Source organism: Coturnix japonica, chromosome 16, assembly GCF_054131305.1.
Source record: "Coturnix japonica strain WE chromosome 16, WE-NBRP24, whole genome shotgun sequence".
Classification (NCBI taxonomy): Eukaryota; Metazoa; Chordata; class Aves; order Galliformes; family Phasianidae; genus Coturnix; species Coturnix japonica.
Window position 1 is genome coordinate 9772096 of NC_140678.1, and position 18996 is coordinate 9791091.

General features: G+C 49.4%; 1 long non-coding RNA gene across 1 annotated transcript; it reads left to right on the plus strand.

Moving 5' to 3' along the window:
* Positions 1 to 13402: 13402 nt before the first annotated feature.
* LOC146758254 (uncharacterized) lies at positions 13403 to 17734 on the plus strand. The gene is made up of 3 exons (XR_014934906.1): positions 13403 to 13500; positions 15381 to 15565; positions 17442 to 17734. It is a non-coding gene; the product is annotated as an uncharacterized LOC146758254 (long non-coding RNA).
* The last annotated feature ends 1262 nt before the right edge of the window (positions 17735 to 18996 follow it).

The window sequence follows — 18996 nt, forward strand, 5'->3', positions numbered from 1 at the left end:
GATGCTTTTCAATTAGGTTGCTTACTTCTGTGCTTTTGCACTAATGCAAACACCAACACACAAGAAGCTAGAAATCTTGGTAGAGCTGCTGGCCTGAGCTCCTGTTTGGACCATGGGGACACAGTTTAATGGTTTCCACAACTGCACTGTAGCACAAGGGGGATACCGAGTCTTTAGGATGGATGGGCGAGGAGACAAAGAAGGGCGACTGCCTTCTGTGAGAGTGCACTGAGCTCTGCCTGGGGATGGAAGAGCAGACAGGTCAGAGCTTATGGAAATGGCAAACAGAGGAGACCATCAGTGTCTTTTCCTGTCTTCCTGATCAGGGAGAGTAAATGGAAGGTGCCCTCTGCAGACAGATGGGAATCTGATGTTGTCTGTCCCTTGTCCCATTTGGTGGCCTTTGTCACTCCATTATCTGCAGCAGGGACAGCACAGCAGGGCATGTGGCATCCAGCAGATTAATGGAGAGCACAGATGGCAGCTTCTTGACCAAGCCATGGAGGAACCAAAGAGGAGAGATGCTCTGCTGGATCTCATACTCACCGGCATTGAAGGACTTGTGGGAACTGTGAAGGTCCAAGGGGCATCAGGCCATGTGCAAGATGCAAATGTATCTCTTTTTATTTATTTTGAGGCTGTAAGCTTAATAGTTGATCATAAATGTCAATAAAACTGAAACAAATAATTGAAAACAAAGATGGAAATCAATGAAAATGTGTTAACCCTTCTCAACATGAAAAATTCTCATGAGTCTTGTTCCATTTTAAGTTGTAAATATGAATCTTTGAGGTGATTTGATGTCTTTTTTTTTCTTTTACTGAAACTACAATGTTTTCCAGAACTGTGTTCGCTGGACACAAATGTCTTCAGATTCAGAGACACAGACAGCGATGCCAGTGCCAATGCCCTGTGACTATAGCCCGGTGCCTTGCGCTACTCTTCCCTGCTGCCTACTTGATGTGCCTCATCCTCCAAGTTTTTTCAGCTCTCCTAAAGAAATGGCCATGGTTAAGGGCATGTTTTCAGCAGGCCATTTGGGCACAAACTACTCCTACTGCCCTCCAGATTTCTCCATCCCTTGCTCTTTGTTCAGTCAGATGCCTCCCAATTATCTGTCTGATTTCTGACTTTCAGGGGGATTACTGGAATTTGTTCCATCTCCCCAAAGTCTGATGGAATGTGTTGTCAACTCCTTCACTGTGATTTGATCTATCCCTTCCTATCTATTCTTTTTCTTTTTCTTCTTATACTTTTTCTCAATCACTGTCTCTTTTTTATTAAGGCACGAAGTCTGAAAGATGTTCATTAATGTCAGTAAAAGTGAAAAATAGAGTTGGAGACAAAAATAGAAATCAGTGAGAATATGTTAACTCGTCTCAATGTGTAAAATACTCAAAAGTCCTGTTCAGTTTTAAGTTGATACCTCTCAACTACCTGGCTGATCTATCCCAGGGAGATTACTGGAATTTGCTCCATCTCCCAGAGTCTGATGGCCTCTGTTGTCAACTACTTCACTGTGATTCAATCTATCCTATCCTACCTCAGTATAAATCATTTCTTTTAAAAGTATTCCATATGAAAGACAAACTTCAATAGATGCAGCTTGAACATGGCATGCTCTTGATCACTGTGTTTTACTGTTCATTCAATTGCATCACCTTTCCTTCCATTTGCTGGCCAGATAAAAAACAGAAATCTTTCCTTTTCCATGTGTAGCTGGTTCTCTGAGGAAAGCCAGTGGGAGTTGGTGCAAAGCAGTTTTAACACTGAGTGGATGAATGCAGAGGGGAAGAGTGATGTGAAGAAAAGTGATGCAAGTCCCATAGGTCCATTGTGAGCAGAAATTGGGTGGGGAGGTTGAGAAGGACCTTTGTCAACACAGTAACAGTACAGAACTCATTGGGACATCCTGGATTGGTATCAGTTGCACAGTGCTGCTTTAAACCCAGATATAAATAAAGAGACAATAAATTTATAATGGATTCTTTCTCTTTAAGCTCTCTCCAGATATCCCTCCTTTTTGCTGAACAAGTTCTGATAACCTGAAGAAGATAACAAGATGGCATAAGGCACAGGAGATTCTTTAGGTTATAATGGGCCACAGGGCACATTTGATGCTGAGTCGATCAACCTCCAGTGCAGAGAGAAGTTTGCACAGAGTGCTCAACAAGACAAAGTCAGAAGTAACAGTGAAGTTTCTTGGAGTATTAATGGGCCCAGTGAGGAACATTAACAAGCAAGCTTCCCAAGGGACTTGTTAGAGAAGATAACTGGAAGCCATGACTACAGGCAGGCAAAGGCACTGGCATGCTAAGAAACCTCTCCTTTGCCTTACGAAGCAGACAGGTCAAGCCCTGATTACAAGACCAGTGGTAGAGAGATCCTGTCTCTCATGTTGGCTCCTGGCATTTCCTGGGGCAATGGGTTGGAGGTCTGTATGATGTTAAATGAAAGACATGGGGACAGAAGATCCCAGGCTCTACATGTGGTGCAAGGACGCTGTGAGGTTCATGTCCCATATGAGACCTATGTTTCATTGCAGGATGTGGGATGTGAGAAGGGCTCAGTCTGAACAAGCAGTCAATCCCTGTGAAACTGAACTTTATATCTCTCAGTTCCAGTGCCCTCCTTTGCACATTCTCCCAGAGTTTGAAGTCCTTTATGTTCTGTGGTGCCCAGAACATAGTGAGGCAGTAGCAATGCAGAGCAGAGGGATGATCCTTTCCCTCACCCAGCTGGCAATAAGTTGCTTCATGCACTCCAGGGGACCGTTGGCTTTCCTGGCTGCCTGGGCACACTGCTGACTCACATTCAGTGTGATGCTGACCAGCACCCCAATCCTTTCCAGTCAGAATCCTCTCCAGTGTCCCATATCCAGTCAGTGTGTTTGTCCAGCATTGCCCCTACCCAGGTGCACAATCAGGCACTTGTTCTTGTTATACTTTATGCACTTGGTGCTTAGTACCAACTGGTACCCACTTCTCTGACTTGTCCACATCTCTCTGCAAGTCCTCTCCACCCTCAGTCAAGGCAACAGCACCTCCTCATCTGGTCTTATCAGCAAACTTGCTCAGAACATCTTCTAGTCCTGCATGCAAGTCATCTGCATAAACATGAAAGGAAAGTGGCCCTAAAATGGAACCCTGGGGAACTCTGGAAGTGACCATCTACCAGCCTGATGGAACCCACTGACTATAATCCTTTGAGACTGACCTACTGGCCAACTGCTTACCCACCACATTGTGTTTCTGTCTAGCCATATGCAGAACATTCTGTCCAGAAGGTTGTTGTGAGAAACAGTGTCAAAATCTCCACTGAAATCCTCAAGGATTACATCAACTGGCTTCCCTTGGTCAACTAAACGGATAACTGTGTCACAGAATGAGCTTAAATTAAACAGGACCTTCGCCTCACAAACTTGTGTTGGCTGCGACCAATGACAGAATTGTCCTTCAGCTGTTTTTCCATAACTCCCACCATCATTTTCTCCATAATTTTACCAGGCTCTGGACTGACAGGTCCATAATTGCCCATGTCATCTTTCTTGCTCTTCCTTACAACGAGACAACATTTGCCAGCTTCCTGTCAGCTGGCATGACCCTAGACTTCTATAGATGCAATTGAAATGAGAGCCCAGAGCACACAAAGGCGTCATCATTGAAAGAAAGTAGATGTGCCATAGCTTTGCAATGCCTTGAACTCCAGAGTATGCCACAAATGGAGCAGAGGGGAAGATTTGCCTCTTCTGTAGTGAACTCATTCATTTGGTAAGCAGAATAACACTACCTGATACATGGGGACTGTGTCTCTGCTCTGCTCTGCTCAGCTCACAGGGCAGCGGTCCGGCAGGGTGTTGCTCTCATGTCAGTGCAGGTAAACTCACTTTAACCCTTTTTCCTCTGTAAATGCTTCCTCTATTTCTATGCTCAGATACACTTCCACATTCCCTCAAGTACACTTTCATATATCATTAACAATTACACTTTCTTATACCATCAAAACAGTTTGTCAAACAGTACAGTTCTTCAGTTCTCATAAACTCCCTTAATACAGTCTGTATTCTTCAGCTATAAACACTGTGCCACAGAACCAGCACTGATTGAACCACCTCCCTCACACACTTCCTCGCAAGCAGTACATAGTATTACATAAATGGGTTGACACTCATTGGTCGGGTGGAATGTACACCTCTCCTCAGGACCATCTTATTAATCTACAGAGTACAAACTCCTGTCTTCTTACATAAAAGCAGAAAGTACTTATGAGTGGACAGACAACACAGTCTTTCACTTTGTCCGTGTCTGGCCATTTCCCTCACAGGAGGAAGGAAACATGGATCAGGACTCGGCACTCACCCTGCAGCTGTTCTGTGTCTCACTCACACCACACTCACTCTGACATTTAGATCAAAAACCATGGTTTATTCATACTACACAATGCTGACAACGTTTTCTAGCTGGAATCTTAATAACACTCATACTCTGGTCGACCAGTTGCATACGTTAATGTTTTTCCCAGAGTCGTCTTGACACACGGTACCAAATACTTAAAGCAGATGATAATATTGAACATACAACCTATAAGCCCCATGATTATACCTTGGAGAACCCAGGCTACCATTTGACAGGCTATCCACTATATCCCATACCCGTAGGAGAGACCAACCTAGGTCCCTCCTATTGCCAACCACCTGGGAGAGAGTATTTGTTCTTGTTTCCATTCATATGACATACAGTTCCCTTTCATAGGAACTCACCCAAGGAGTCTTCCTACCCCAGCTGGCAACCAAAGCCATGAGCTCACCTCCCTGGGAGCAGCACGTATGGCTGTAAACTGTGTAGGATGTCTCCTCAAGACATATGGGCTCCACTTACCATACACATACCTGGTCCACCTATGGGTGGTCCTTGTCTGTCCCTGCAGTGATCAGGTGAGGAAGGGAGTCCTTCAGAGAAATCTCAGGGTGCGCCAAAAGTGTCTCCCTCTCAGCTGGTCCTGCAGCGAACAGAGCTGGTCCCACCTGGGCCGCCAAATTGACTACAGGAATTGAACTCTATAACCTCTATAACTGATACAGTCTCCCATGACATACTTATACCAAAGTTGAGGAAGTATGGGATAGGTGAGTGGACAGTGAAGTGGGTCGAGAATTGGCTGACTGGCAGAGTGCAGAGGGTTGTTGTTGGCGGTGCAGTGTCTGGCTGGAGGGCTGTAACTAGCGGCGTCCCCCAGGGGTCTGTGCTGGGTCCGGTCTTGTTCAACATTTTCATCAATGACCACCCTCAGCAAGTTTGCTGAAGACACGAAGTTGGGAGGATTGGCTGATACACCTGAAGGCTGTGATGCCATTCAGCGAGACCTGGACAGGCTGGAGAGCTGGGCAGTAAGAAACCGGATGAGGTTTAACAAAAGCAAGTGTAGAGTCTTGCACCTGGGTAGAAATAATTGCATGCACCGGTACAGGCTGGGGGATGAGCTGCTGGAGAGGAGCTCTGATGAGAGGGACCTGGGCATCCTGGTGGACGACAGATTGACCATGAGCCAGCAGTGTGCCCTTGTAGCCAAAAAGGCCAATGGCATCCTGGGTGTATTTAAAAACAGCATGTCCAGCAGGTCGAGGGAGGTGATCCTCCCCCTCTACTCTGCCCTGGTGAGGCCTCATCTGGAATACTGTGTCCAGTTCTGGGCTCCCCAGTACAAAAAAGACAGGGATCTCTTGGAAAGAGTCCAGCAGAGGGCCACAAAGATGGTGAAGGGCCTGGAGCATCTCCCCTATGAGGAGAGACTAAGTGAACTGGGTCTGTTTAGCCTTGAATATAGAAGGCTGAGAGGGACTTGATCCAGGTTTATAAATACCTGAAGTGTGGGAGCCATAGTGGTGAGTCTGGTCTCTTTTCAGTAGTGCGTGGGGACAGGACTAGGAGTAACGGGCTGAAACTTCAGCATAGGAAGTTCCGCATTAATGTGTGCAAGAACTTCTTTACGGTGAGGGTGACAGAGCACTGGAACAGGCTGCCAGGGAGGTGGTGGAGTCTCCTTCTCTGGAGCTATTCAAGACCCGCCTGGACGCCGAGCTGTGCAACATGGTGTAGGGAGCCTGCTTTGGCAGGGGGGTTGGACTCGATGATCTCTAGAGGTCCCTTCCAACCCCTACAATTCTGTGATTCTGTGATGAAGCTGCAGGTTCAGTTCTCCTCCTTTCAAGTTCTTTCTCCCATTTTTGTCCAATTCTTTGTCCTTTTAAGTTTCTTATTCCAATTTTTTTGTCCAATTCTTTTTCTTTTTACTTTCTTAATACATTTTCTCTATTTTTTGTCTAATCCTTTGTCCGATTTGTGTACATTTTGTGTCCATTTTTTGTCTTTTTGTCCCTGCCCTACATAATTACCTCACCTGGTGCCTATGCCAATTTAACTGTGGTCAGAATGCCCTAGACTCAAGTTTACTCTGTTCGGAAGCTTTCTTTGTGAAAGGCAAATTTTCCTATGCTACATACAGAAATACTGACAATTTATGCTGCAAAAACACAACCTACCTCTCACACCTGGAATCTATTACTCAGGGAAGCTGTAGGGGACGCTGCACAGGTTGGCAATATTGTGTGGAGCTTGGGGGCAGACGCTTCCTTCTGTTCTGAGCAGATACGAGGGCCCAGCCCCCTTCCTTTCGTGGGCTGTCTAGGTCTCTGACCTGCAGCTGAGCAGCTGGATTGGCTCCTCCCACTCGTGGGGACTTAGGATGAGGCTGTTTGTCTGCGGTGGAAGTAGGCTCACACCTCCCCCTACCTGTCTCCTTCACAGATTCCCAAAAGCTCCCTAGGCTGCTGATTTCTTTCAGCAGCCTGGCCATCTGCTCGAGCAGCTCCTTGAGCAGGGTACACCGGCAACCAGGTTCTTTTAACTTAACTAGCTCGTAGGTATGGTGAGATGTTTCCTTTATTGCCATCTAAATGGAAATCACAATGAGATGGATGGCCTGCTGCTGTTCTTCTCCAATGCCAGAGAAATCCACGTAGCCCAGCACTGTGGGAGGCGGTTCCTCCCAACACCGCTTCAATCCACTTTGCCCAGCCTCCATTTTGTGCTGGGGCCAGAAGGCCGCACTGCCCCACAGCGCAGAAGGCCACTGCCCCACCCTCCATGACGTGCTGGGGGCACAGGGTCTCACTGCCCCATAGCGTTCAAGGCCACTGCCCCACCCTCCATTATGAGCTGGGCCAGAAGGCCCCACTGTCCAATAGCACTGAAGGTCACTGCCCCGCCCTCCATTATGAGCTGAGCCAGCACACAGCACAGAAGGTGCTGGCGCAGCACCCACAAGGCATTCACTGTCTGCACACCCTTGCGACAGGGACGAGAGGCAGTGGGCGCTACGGGGTCAGGGGCATCTGTCCTTGCAGATCCCACGAGTGAGAGTGATTGTTGGTGGCCTTTGGCTACAGCTTTTGGAAGCCGAAGGTCTATTCAGATTCCCATGGCCATGCTGCGAGGCAGTGCCAGACGGGGACAAGCCAAGTGCAGCCGGCCCTCTCCCCGCCGGGGCCCGGCACAGCCCCCAGCCTGCGCTGTGCAGCAGGAGGAGAACAGCTGGGAGCTGGAGGTGCTGCAGGCCCAGCTGGAGGGTGAGCGGCTCCACTGCCAGGAGCTGCAGCGCCGCTGGGCTGCCGAGAGATGTGAACTGCAGAAGGCAGCAGAGCGTGAGCGGCAGCTGCTGACCGACCAACTGCGCTGTGCCTGGGAGAAGCAGCAGGCCCAGGAAGAGCAGCAGCTGAAGGAGTGGGTGCAGCGGCAGCGGGTGATGGGGACCCGGCAGCTGCTGCTCTGGAAGGAGGCCGAGCTGCGCGCGACAAAGGAGCAGCTGCAGCGTGATTGCGATGCAGCCCTGTGCCAGGCTCGGGAGCTGCAGCAGCAGCTGGCCAAGGTGCTAAGGAACCCCCCCAGCAGCGAGGAGGCCCATGCCCAGCTGCAGGACGTCCTCAGCAAGCTGCGCTGGGAGATGGATGGGGAGCAGCCCGCCTGCATCCGCCACCTCCAGCGTCAGCTGGAGCTGGAGAGGAGGCTCTTCACCTTTTACATCGTGGGGAGCTGGGCAGACGTGCTCCGTAACGCAATGTCCTGCTCCCAGGACGGAATGGGAGCTCTGCGCCGCCACCGTGCAGAGCAGGGCTCCAGTCAACCGGCCATGAAGGACGCTCAGGTCCAGGTAAGATGACACACTGAGAGAGTGGGGATTGTTCAGCCTGGGGAGGGGGTGCTCTGGGGACACCACAGAGCGGCCCTCCAGTGCCTGAAGGAGAACTGGGGAAAGCTGGAGATGTACTGGTTGTAAGGGAGGGTAGTGATACAAAAAAGGACAACACCCTGAAAGTAGAAGAGGGGAGATCTGGATGAAATATAAGAAGACGGGACACCATGAGGGGGCAGAGGCGCTGGCACAGGCTGCCCAGAGAGGCTATGGTTGCCACACGCCTGGCAGTGCCCCAGGCCAGGCTGGATACACCTTTGGGCAACCTGACCTAGTGGAAGTTGTCCCTGCCCTTGGCATGGGCTTGGAACGGGAGAGTCTTGAAGACCCCTTCCTACACAAACCATTCTGTTATTCTATGATTTTCTGGTTCTAGGTGCCAGAGACAGCCAAGGAAGACCTGGGGCTCCCGGGCAGCCGGCCCTCTCCCCGCTGGGGCCCGGCACAGCCCCCCACCTGCCCTGCACAGCGGGAGGAGAAGAGGCAGGAGCTGAAGGCACTGCAGGCCCAGCTGGAGGGCGAGCGGCTCCGCTCCCAGGAGCTGCAGCGCCGCTGCGCTGCTGAGAGACATGAGCGGCAGGAGGTGGCAGAGCGGGAGCGGCAGCTGCTGGCCGACAAACTGCGCTCCAAGTGGGAGTGTGTGCGGGTGTCAAAGCTGCAGCGCCTGCGGGAGCAGAGCCTGAGGCAGTGGCAAGCAGAGATCTGCCAACTGCTGCAGGAGAAGGAGGCCCAGCTGTACCAGATGCAGGAGCTGCTGCAGAAGCGGCGCAACGACACCATCCGCCAGGCATGGCAACTGCAGCGGCAGCTGGTGGAGGCGCTGCTGAGGTGCGACAGCAGCAGAGCGGACCGCAGAATGCAGCAGGAAGTCCAGCGGCAGCTCTGCTGGAAGTCCCGTGCAGAGCAGGCCGTGGAGAGCAAGCGCCTCCAGTGTGAGCTGCAGGAGCAGAGAAGACGCTTCCTGCAGTACATCCTGGAGCACGTGGAGGGGCAGCCACGCGTCTTCTTCAACAGGGCCAGGGCCTGCCATCGGGCTGTAGCAGAGGTGGGTGTTCAGGCTACAGAGCAACAAGAGGCCTGCCCACCTGAGCGCAGGGAGCAGCAGGAGCAGAACACCCATCTGCTGAGTAAGCTGAAGGAGCTGCAGAGACGGTGCAGCCTCCTTGAAGAGAAGAGCAGAAGCTCTCAGCAGATGTGGGAGGAGGTGGAGTGGCTCAAGGACAAGATGCGTACGCTCTGCCTCCGTACCCAGCAGCTGCTGGAAATAGTCTGGCAGCTCAAGGAGGCCTCTTCCGCATCCAAAGACACCACAGAGAAGGCAGAGGAGGTCAACCATCTGCAGGGACAGCATTTGGAAAAGGAGGCTGCAGAGCAACAAGAGGCCTGCCCACCTGAGCACAGAGAGCAGCAGGAGCAGAACACCCACCTGCTGAGTACGCTGAAGGAGCTGCATAGACAGTGCAGTCTCCTTGGAGAGAAGTGCTGCCTGCTGAGGAGCAGAAGCTCTCAGCAGATGTGGGAGAAGGTAGAGCAGCTCAAGGACAAGATGCGTATGCTCTGCCTCCGTACCCAGCAGCTGTTGGAAAGAGTCCGGCAGCTCAAGGAGGCCTCTTCCACATCCAAAGAGGCCACAGAGAAGGCAGAGGACATCAACCAGCTGCAGGGACAGCATCTGGAAAAGGAGAATGAGACGGCCAAGGAAGACCCGGGGTTCCCAGGCAGCACAAGCAGCAAGCTGCTGGAGCAGTGCAGCTACCTCCAACAAGCCCTGAGCAACCTGGAGAGTCACTGCCAGGCCCTGAGGGCCCAGAACCACCTGCTGAGAGACCTCCAGCAGGCTGACATCAAGCTTGGAGCGCTCAGCAAGCGTCTGGAGGAAAAATGCACACAGCTCCAGGAGATGGGGAAAAAGCTGAGGCCACACAGAAATCCCAAACAGGAATGCCCCAATCCCCAGGAAAAGCCAGGGGAGTCAAAAGAGTGGCCAGTGGCAGTCTGCATCTACATTTTCGCAGACCATCACCACCAAAACAAAGATTCTTAGCTCGTCACAGCTACAAAATCCTTATGAGGGCCCTAATGAGGACCCAGAAAACGAGCTTCCACTGACAGCTGGACAATACATTTACATCTGTGGAGACATGGATGAGGATGGCTGGTTTCTGGGAGAGCTGACGGACGGCACAAGAGGACTGGTCCCTTCCAATCTGGTGGAAGAAGTTTCAGATGATGACCTGGATATCACCGTGCCTCCAGGGCTTCGTGATCTCCTGCTGGATACCGATGAGGAAGAGAGACCAGGCAGCAGGAGCAGGGGCAGAAAGTGATGGTCACCATCCAGAAATCTGTGTCCGTGTGTTGGCTCAGCCTGGGGGACGCCGAGATTCCTCTCCATAAGACAGCAACATCCCATCAAGATTCCACCTTTCTGGATGAAGGCTACCTCATGCTCCACTTGACGTTCAAGTGGAGTGTGGTCCATCAGCAGGAAGGCCTTAAAAATTCATCCCTTGTAAGACTGAAAATTTATTACATTGGACTGGACTAAAAGAACAAAAACCACCAAAAACACCAAAACAACTTCAAAAAATTTATATATTATTTATATATTATATATATTATAATATATGATTATATAATATATATTATAATATACATAATATACATTATATACATAATATATATAATATAATAAATAAAATAATAAATAATATTATATTATATATATTATAATATTTTTTAAAAAACTAATAAAAATAACCAAACCCAAAATCTGTGTCCAGTCTTCTTGTTTTTAGACAGTCTGCACTCTTAAAGGTACAAGGAAAGGTAGAGGCTGAGGAAAGCCTCCAAAGTCTTTCTCAAGTGCTCTACCTACAAGTATTAGAATCAAGAGAGAAAGGAATCATCACTGCTTGCCTCTGTTCTTTGGGACACCTGAAGTACCTTGGAAGGCCACACTTCCTGAGCCCTACAGACAGTCTGTCCCAAAGCAGCTGTTTGATCATTTCCATTGTGTGACAATGCATAGCGCTTGCATCGTCTGCAGGCACGGACTCAGATGCAAATCCACATCCTTAACTGTAGGTCCGTACATCCTTTATATACATGCTCCAGCTCCCCCTTGAAATTTTCTTTCTGTCCCTACATGTCAGCAGAGCACTTAGCAAGTCTCCTTCACATCTAGACACCAACTGCCCATACAAGTGTGTTTGATAATGCACACGGCTGCGGCCAGCACTCTGTGTAAAGAGAAGCTGTCAGAGAGCTGCACATCAGGGAGGGGTTCCTTGGTCTCAGCCTCTGCTTGCTTTTCTGGCTGGCTGTGAGGGACGCTCACGACCAGGTGAGATGGCACACACAGGGCGTGGATCTCTGGGAGATAGGAGAGTTACATTCCGTGGAGCCAGATGTGCGTTCTTCATTCTCGAGTGTTGAAATCTCTTCTGGTGACAAAGCTGGTGAGACTCAGACAGAGGGATGCCGGTGGATGAGAAGGCCAAAAAGACAGCAAGAGCTGGAACAGTACCTGTGGGAGATGCCGATGAGCATGGACTTGATCAACCTGGTTCTCCAGGGAAGGTTTTGGAGAAGGCAAGGGGCAAGAGATGGGAGCGAAGGGTGACAGCGAGATACTCTCAGCCATCATTTGTGTGCCGGGGACAGAAAAGCCACTGGCACTGGAGTTTCTTGCTTGCTTGCAGGAGACTCGAGCTTTGTGGAGATGGCCATGTATTTCAGCAGGGAGGAGCAGGCGCAGTGAGTGCTCTGCCGAGATATGATGCTGTAGACATACGATTCCATGGCCCTGCTCGCAGAGGGCTTTGCTGCCTTTCCTCCTCATGAAGGCATCTTGGGCACTGCAGAGTGAGCCTGCACATGCAGCAGAATAAGTGCAGTGCATTTCCTTCCTGATGAATGCAACAGCAACTACAAAAGAAACACGAATGAGTGTGAGTATCAGAAGAGATTAATGTGCTCTGGACTCTGAGGAAAGACCCACAGTCACCGCTGGCAAGCAGGTGTCAGTCAACCTTTCAATGAGGTTAGGGAGGGATGAAACAAGGCTCCAAGTATTTGCTGCACAGTTGAGTTGCTTCCTGCTGTGCTTCACAGCACAACGTGTTTTTATAAAGATGAATGCCTGGGAAACGGAAAGACTACTTTCATACACCTTGTTTGTGTTAGTTGACTGCAGTTCCAACCAGCTGGACATACAGGGTCTGGCAAATGACACCTGGAAGGAGGTACAGGCAGGAGGCCCAGCACCCTGCAACCTCCAGGTGAGGGAGAGCAGCCAAGGATTCCTTTGGGACCTGCAGGTTCACTGTGTGCAGCATTACATGCAGGAGCATCTGAGTATAGAGATGATGGCAGAGGTACAGAGCTAAGCATCACAGAGAGGGAGAGTTGCTCATCTTGTTTCCCACGGTAAGACAGGAACTAGGAGCCACGAGGAAAATATGGCCGCATTCTGCTTTCCTCTTCTGTCCCACACCAGCCCCGTCAGAGGGGAGGAACAGCCACGCTTCCACTGAGACGTTCCTCTTCATGCACAAATGAGCGTGCACGGAGCTGTGGGCAGTGCTGGGGCTGCACACACGTGGGTGTCCACAGGTGTGTCCATGCACTGCAGAGATTTGTGCACGCATGTGGGAGGGTGTGCAAGGACGAGGTGGTCTCTGTGTGTGTGTGTGTGTGTGTGTGTGTGTGTGTGCAGGGATGGGGTGGTACGTGTGTGTGTGTGTGTGTGTGTGTGTGTGTGTGTGTGCAGGGATGGGGTGGTGGCCATTTGCACGAGCACAGAGGTGTGCAAAGCGGTGGGCGATTGCTCCGTTGAAGCAAGAAGCAAGTGTGACAGTGCTCCAGTTGTAAGGAAGTGCATTGCTGGAACAGGGCAGAGCTGAGCCTGCAACTGCAGCCTCCTTTGCACAGCCCAGCTCTCAGAGGGTGAGACAGTTGTGCTTCCTGAGCAGCTCAGGGACGTTGTGGACAGAAGCAGCCGAGTCCAAAGTTCCTGGTGTGAAGTGCTCCGAACATCGGGCTCTCTGGGCGAGCTCCCGGCTGACAGCACTGCTCCCCTCTGCCCTCGCCCTGGCCTGCTGGGAGCTGCAGGCCCCGCAGGAACTACCACTCCCAGGATGCTGTGCGGCAGCACCGGGCGCCGCCATGACAGTGCTGTGTGCAGTGCTGTGCAGGGCTGGGCCTGTGGGCTCAGGGCACCGGGTGCTCCTTCCCTGAGCCTGCCAGGAGGTAAGGCACCGTGAGGGTGGTTTGGGGGAGACCAAAAGACGTAGAGAGGACGTAGGTGGGACATGGAGGTGAGATAGATGGGGCATGAACTGGATCTAGAGAGAGGGGTGAGAAGGCAAGGTGGATATCCGACAGGTGGGGACAGGGGCCTGTACAGGTCAAGGGCCAAGTCCAGCTCTGCAAGCACAGCAACATGTCGGGGACGCCGGGTTGCGGCTGGGGATGGAGCAGAGCAAGATGGAGAAAGGGGGGAACATTCAGGGAGCGAAGAAATCTCCAAGTGGGGCTTTCTCCATAGCTCAGCCTGCAGCGCAGCCACACGACCTAGGCAGGCCTTAGACTCGGATCCTGATGCTGGGTGCTGCAGGGTGCAGCCTGGCTCAGTCCTCTCTGCACCTGGGGACTGATGGCTGTGTCTGGGATGGCAGTGAGCCTCCTCCACTCCAGGCTGAGCCACTCAGCTCTCCCAGAATTCCCGTCCATCCCCCTTTCTCATCCCTCCATTCCCACGCAGAACTGACTGAGGAGGGGAGAGATGGGTCCAATGGTGGTGGCAGATCTGGGACACTGCCCTTTCTGCTGCCCAGACTGGGGAGGTGGGCTTTGTAACTGAATAAATGGCCACAGGCAGAGGTATAGCAAAGTGAATGCAAGGCATAATTGAACATACCAAACAGTAAAGAAATGACAGTATTCCCAACCATTTCCCACCCTAACAATTCTTTCTGATCCCACCCCCTAAAACTCCCACCCCCAATCAACTTCTCGCCCCCCCCTCCGGCTCCCTCCCACCAATAGTTCCCTCCCTGTGCAAAAAAACCTCCCAGCCCCCTGTTGTAATCCAAGAAGAATGGCAGCAGCCATGGATCAAGAGAAGGACTTGACAGATCAGCAGCTGTGGAGCAGGATAAAGAGCAAACCGTGTTGGTGGTGGATGCGACAGGCAGTGCCAGCAGGGCGTCCCCTGCTTCAAAGTGCACCTTTCCTCTCTCACCCACCACACATTCTCTCCTGCATTCAGGGTCTGAGGGATTTCTTCCAGTTGTACTCCAGAGCCCAAGTGGAACACCTGCTTGGAAAATGAAATCAACTCTCCCATTCAGTTCTATGAGCGTGTGCCTTCCTCTCAAGTGATGCGTGGTCATATTTGAAAAATCCAAATTAGTTGGATATAAGAGAGGTAATAGCATCATAACCGAGCATTACTAATACATTCAATGATTATTCCCGCAGATTCCAGCACCATTGGTAACATCAGACCCCATTGGATTCACATCCAATCTATTAACATAGTAGAAGCACAAGATAACCTGGATAATGCCTAATAACTCTGGTTCCTGAGACAGTAGTTGGCAAACCTGAAGGCAAAAGGTCAGCGCACTAGGACAAACAGCCAGACAGCAATATGGTTAAATATGGCTGCATCCATCGACTGCCCGAAAAGCCATGCTTTTATAGCAGACAGACGAGGGCATTTAAAAACCACAGACACCAATTGGAGGAAAGCTACCGCAATAACAACCCCTGGTCAAAGACCCCCCTTGAAACCCGCGAGCTACTCATTCATTCTTTTCCTAGAGGTGTCCTTGGTTCTCATGCTGTTTCTCCCTCCACAGCTGCTGCTCTGTGAAGCCCTTCTCTTGATGCATGGCTGCTGCTCTGTAAAATACTTCTGGTATTACAACGGCCCCCCAGATTCCCACCCCAATAATTCCTTCCTCCAAATTGCAGCACTGAATTTCAGAGTGTAACATTATCAGAGTACAATTTCTCCCCCAGAATTGCCACCCCACCAAGTTCCCTCCTCATCTCCCTTTCTGCTCTTCTCGTCTGCGCGTCTTCCTTACTTTCACCCTGTCCTTTCTCTTCTGGTGATGGAGATCTTCAGGCTGGAGGAGCTCTTGTCTTGCTGCAGCCACCCCAGCATCCCTTGCCAGCTGTGCTGTGCCCAAACTCATCCTCGCTGATCCATGCCAGCTGATCATCAATGTCTGCGATGTCCTCCGGGCTGCCTGCGCTTGTTGTCACTGCTGGAACAGCAGTCTGGAAAAGGCAATCTGGAAAAGTAAGTTCTTTGTACTTGATAACTTCTCAGTTCCTTCTGATCTCGATATACAAAGTAGTTCCAAGTCCCTGTAGCTTTTGTGTTTTCTTTTGCAGAACGATTCTGTGATTCTGTGTGATTCTGTGATCTTTGAGATCCTTTTCAACCCAGGCCATTCTATGACTGTACAGTTCCATACTGGAACAAATATAATATGCTAACTATGTAAAACATGGAGTCAAACCTGTGTGATTTGTCCACACCAGGAGGTGATTAGAAAACAATTTGTAAGCTACAAAGCTGCTTGCTGGAAAGGAAAAGAAAACTACAAGAATAAGGGAAAACATTTCTTCCTGAAAATAGGAAGAATAATGGACCTGCCATGAAATTTGGGTGAAGCTGCCTGATTTTATGAAGCTATTCACATGATTTTCTTGGTGCTGTGTTTCCCAAATGAGTGGTTTCTGGCTCTGCTGCAGCACCAGTCTGCATGTGAACATCAACTCCATTCACCATCTGGGAAGATTAGGACTTCCCTTCTCCCACCAGTACCACTGAATTACGGTTACTCAGTGGTTAAACAAAGAAATCCTTAAATAAGGGTTTACAGCTGTCGTGTTATCTGAAGTGCTTGCAGCATTCTGATGCTATTAAGCTCTATGTATTAACAAGTTCAAAAAGAAAAGGTAGGCATCTGATTGTTGTGACAGTTTCTAAGTGATTTGGAAAGCTGTACCACCCAACCACTCCTTCTATTTGATGGAGGTGACAAAGCTCAGTTTAATTTCTGACTGCTGTTTAAATTCTGAAGCTCGAGCTGGTTCCTGCAGCAGAAAAAGCTCGGAAGCTGTCCCTCCTACAAGCAGGCACCGCTGAGCAAAATATGACATCTCAATTTCTGATGGTAAGGTCAGGAGATCTGATTCCAGCTTCTAGCTTTCAGCTTCATGCTGTGTTAGTGGGACCTTTGGCATCTAGCACTGACCAACAGCAACTGACAGGCTGGTAATAGTGCACCCCAAAACAGTTATGTGTCTATTTATGTTATGAGGGAAAATTGTATCGCATTGAGATTTCCTATTTTTACTCTTTGCAGATCTAACTAGCTGCTGGAAGAATCCTGTACGCCATGTTCACACCATTTTCAATGAGCTGGATGAGTCTGTTGTTGGCATTTTAATACCATTTACCAGGCAGGCAATATGTATAGAGTATTTGGCTCTCTCTACAGTCATGAATGTTTGAGTATCTTCAACATGTGTCTCATTGCTTCCATTTCAGGCTGCCCAGAGAAGCTGTGGGTGCCTGTCCTTGGTGTTGAAGGCGAGGTTGGATGGGTGATGGGCAGCCTGAGCTGGTTAGTGGGCAGCCAGCCCATGGCAAGGTGTTTAGAACTTAATGATCTTGAAGGTTTCTTCCAACCCAAGCCCTCCCGTGATCCTATGATTCTGTGATTTCATTCAGGTTTATTGAGATGAGTTCTCCTAAATGCGCTGTTCTCCATATGATTATAATTGGAGTCTAGATGGGTGACTGAAACCAGACACCAAACTTTCTAATGGCCAAAATTAAATGAAATCAATCCTTGACTGTGTCAGTAGTCTGTAACTAGAGCCCATCAGGTAATTCCCAGCCTCCTGCCTGTATCAGTGGCTGCACACAGTGAAAAAGTCCAATGGGATTTTAACCTCTAAAATGTTCCAAAGCAACCAGAGGGTGAATATATTCACTGTGCAAATACCTGCAGGAATAAGCTTGCCATGTATGTCCTCAGGTACCACAGTAGTTAATGGTGGGACTCAGTAGGTCATGCTGAAAGTTGAGTCTGCTGATCTTGAAGGTCTTTTCCAGCCTACATGACCTTATGCTAATATTTCTGAAATTTATTTCTGTTCAGCTCCCAGAAAACCTCCCACCCAGCCCCCAGTTGACCCCGTGGTGAAAAATAAAACAGAAACCTCAGTGACGCTGGCATGGTCCCCTCCGAAGATGCACTGCCCCATTCCAATCGATGGCTACATTGTGGAACGCAAGAAACTAACTGGCTTCACCTGGGTGAGGTGCCACAAGTCTCATGTCCCCGTCCCAGAGTTCACGGTGAGCAATCTGTCTGAAGAGGCTGATGATCAGTTCCGAGTGTCTGCAGTCAATGCGCATGGACAGAGCCCGTCTCTGGAATTCCCAGGGAGCGTGCACCTTGGTAAGCACAAAAACCCCAATGGAAATGGGTCAGTGTGTGCTGAGCAGCTGTGTTGGTTCCCTAAAGATGTTTCCTTTGACTTTAAGGATAGTAGTTCATTAACACACCAAAGGCTTTCCTTTATTCCTAGTTCTCCTATCTCCTATCAACCTCCAGCTACCACTAAAGTGATACGAGTTATGTTTCTGTGACAGAGACATGAATATCCTTATCTTTTGATATCTCACATGTGCAAGAGGCAGAACTTTCTGTAACAGATCTTAAGCACAGAAGTGCTTCTTCCAGCACTCATGCAAAGGGAGAAGTAGAAATGTACCTATGATGTAATCTTCCATCTCTAAATGAGATACCAGACTTGCATCTAAAGAGCATTAAGACATACATGTTCTTCCTCAGACCCAGTCCTGGCTGTGAAATCCCCCCTAACAACTAGTGAAGCTGTACCTGGAGGGGATGCCATGTTTACTATTGATCTTACAACGTGTTGCGGCACTTGGTACCTCAGTGGTAAAGTCTTACAGGAAAGCGAGACCTGCATCATCAAGAGAACCCAAACTACTCACAGCCTAATCATAAAGAACGTCACCAAGAATGATGATGGAGCAGAAGGGAAATTTGTTGCCAAAAATGTTGATGTTAGCACCAAGATGAGAGTGAGAGGTATTTGCTTTGATCCTTCTCCTTTCCTCTTACAGTCAAGGCATAGTTGCTGTGATCTGATGATTAGAACTGGGGCTGCAGGCATTCACTGACTGTACCAAATACCTGAAACTGCATCACATGGACTGACATGAGTCCTGGTAATGACCTAAACATGATAGCACTGAGTGTAGGGTAAGCCAGTCTACCCAGCTGCTTGGTATCTGAACCAGATTGCTTCATGCCAGCTGATGAATGTCTGCAGTTCACAGCTACTGGCCAGTGCATTCAGTCAGCAGGTTTACCACTGCATCACCATAGAGCAGTACTTTCAGCTCCAGGTTCAGACAGCCTTTCTGATTGCACTGGAATAGTTTAGAAGTAGGGGAGCAATCATTCCAATAATATCTCTATCAATCAGCTTTGCATGACAAAATAGAACAAATAAACATTCATTATGGGAGGACTTGTTTGTCATTGGGTGGAAACCTCTGCAGAAGCATGTTTAGAGCATTATTAATCAGTAGAAGGAGATATTTGATTGATTTTTACTTAGTAAATCCGACAAGAATACCAAATTAAATATCTTGAATTGTTCAGCACTGACACAGTA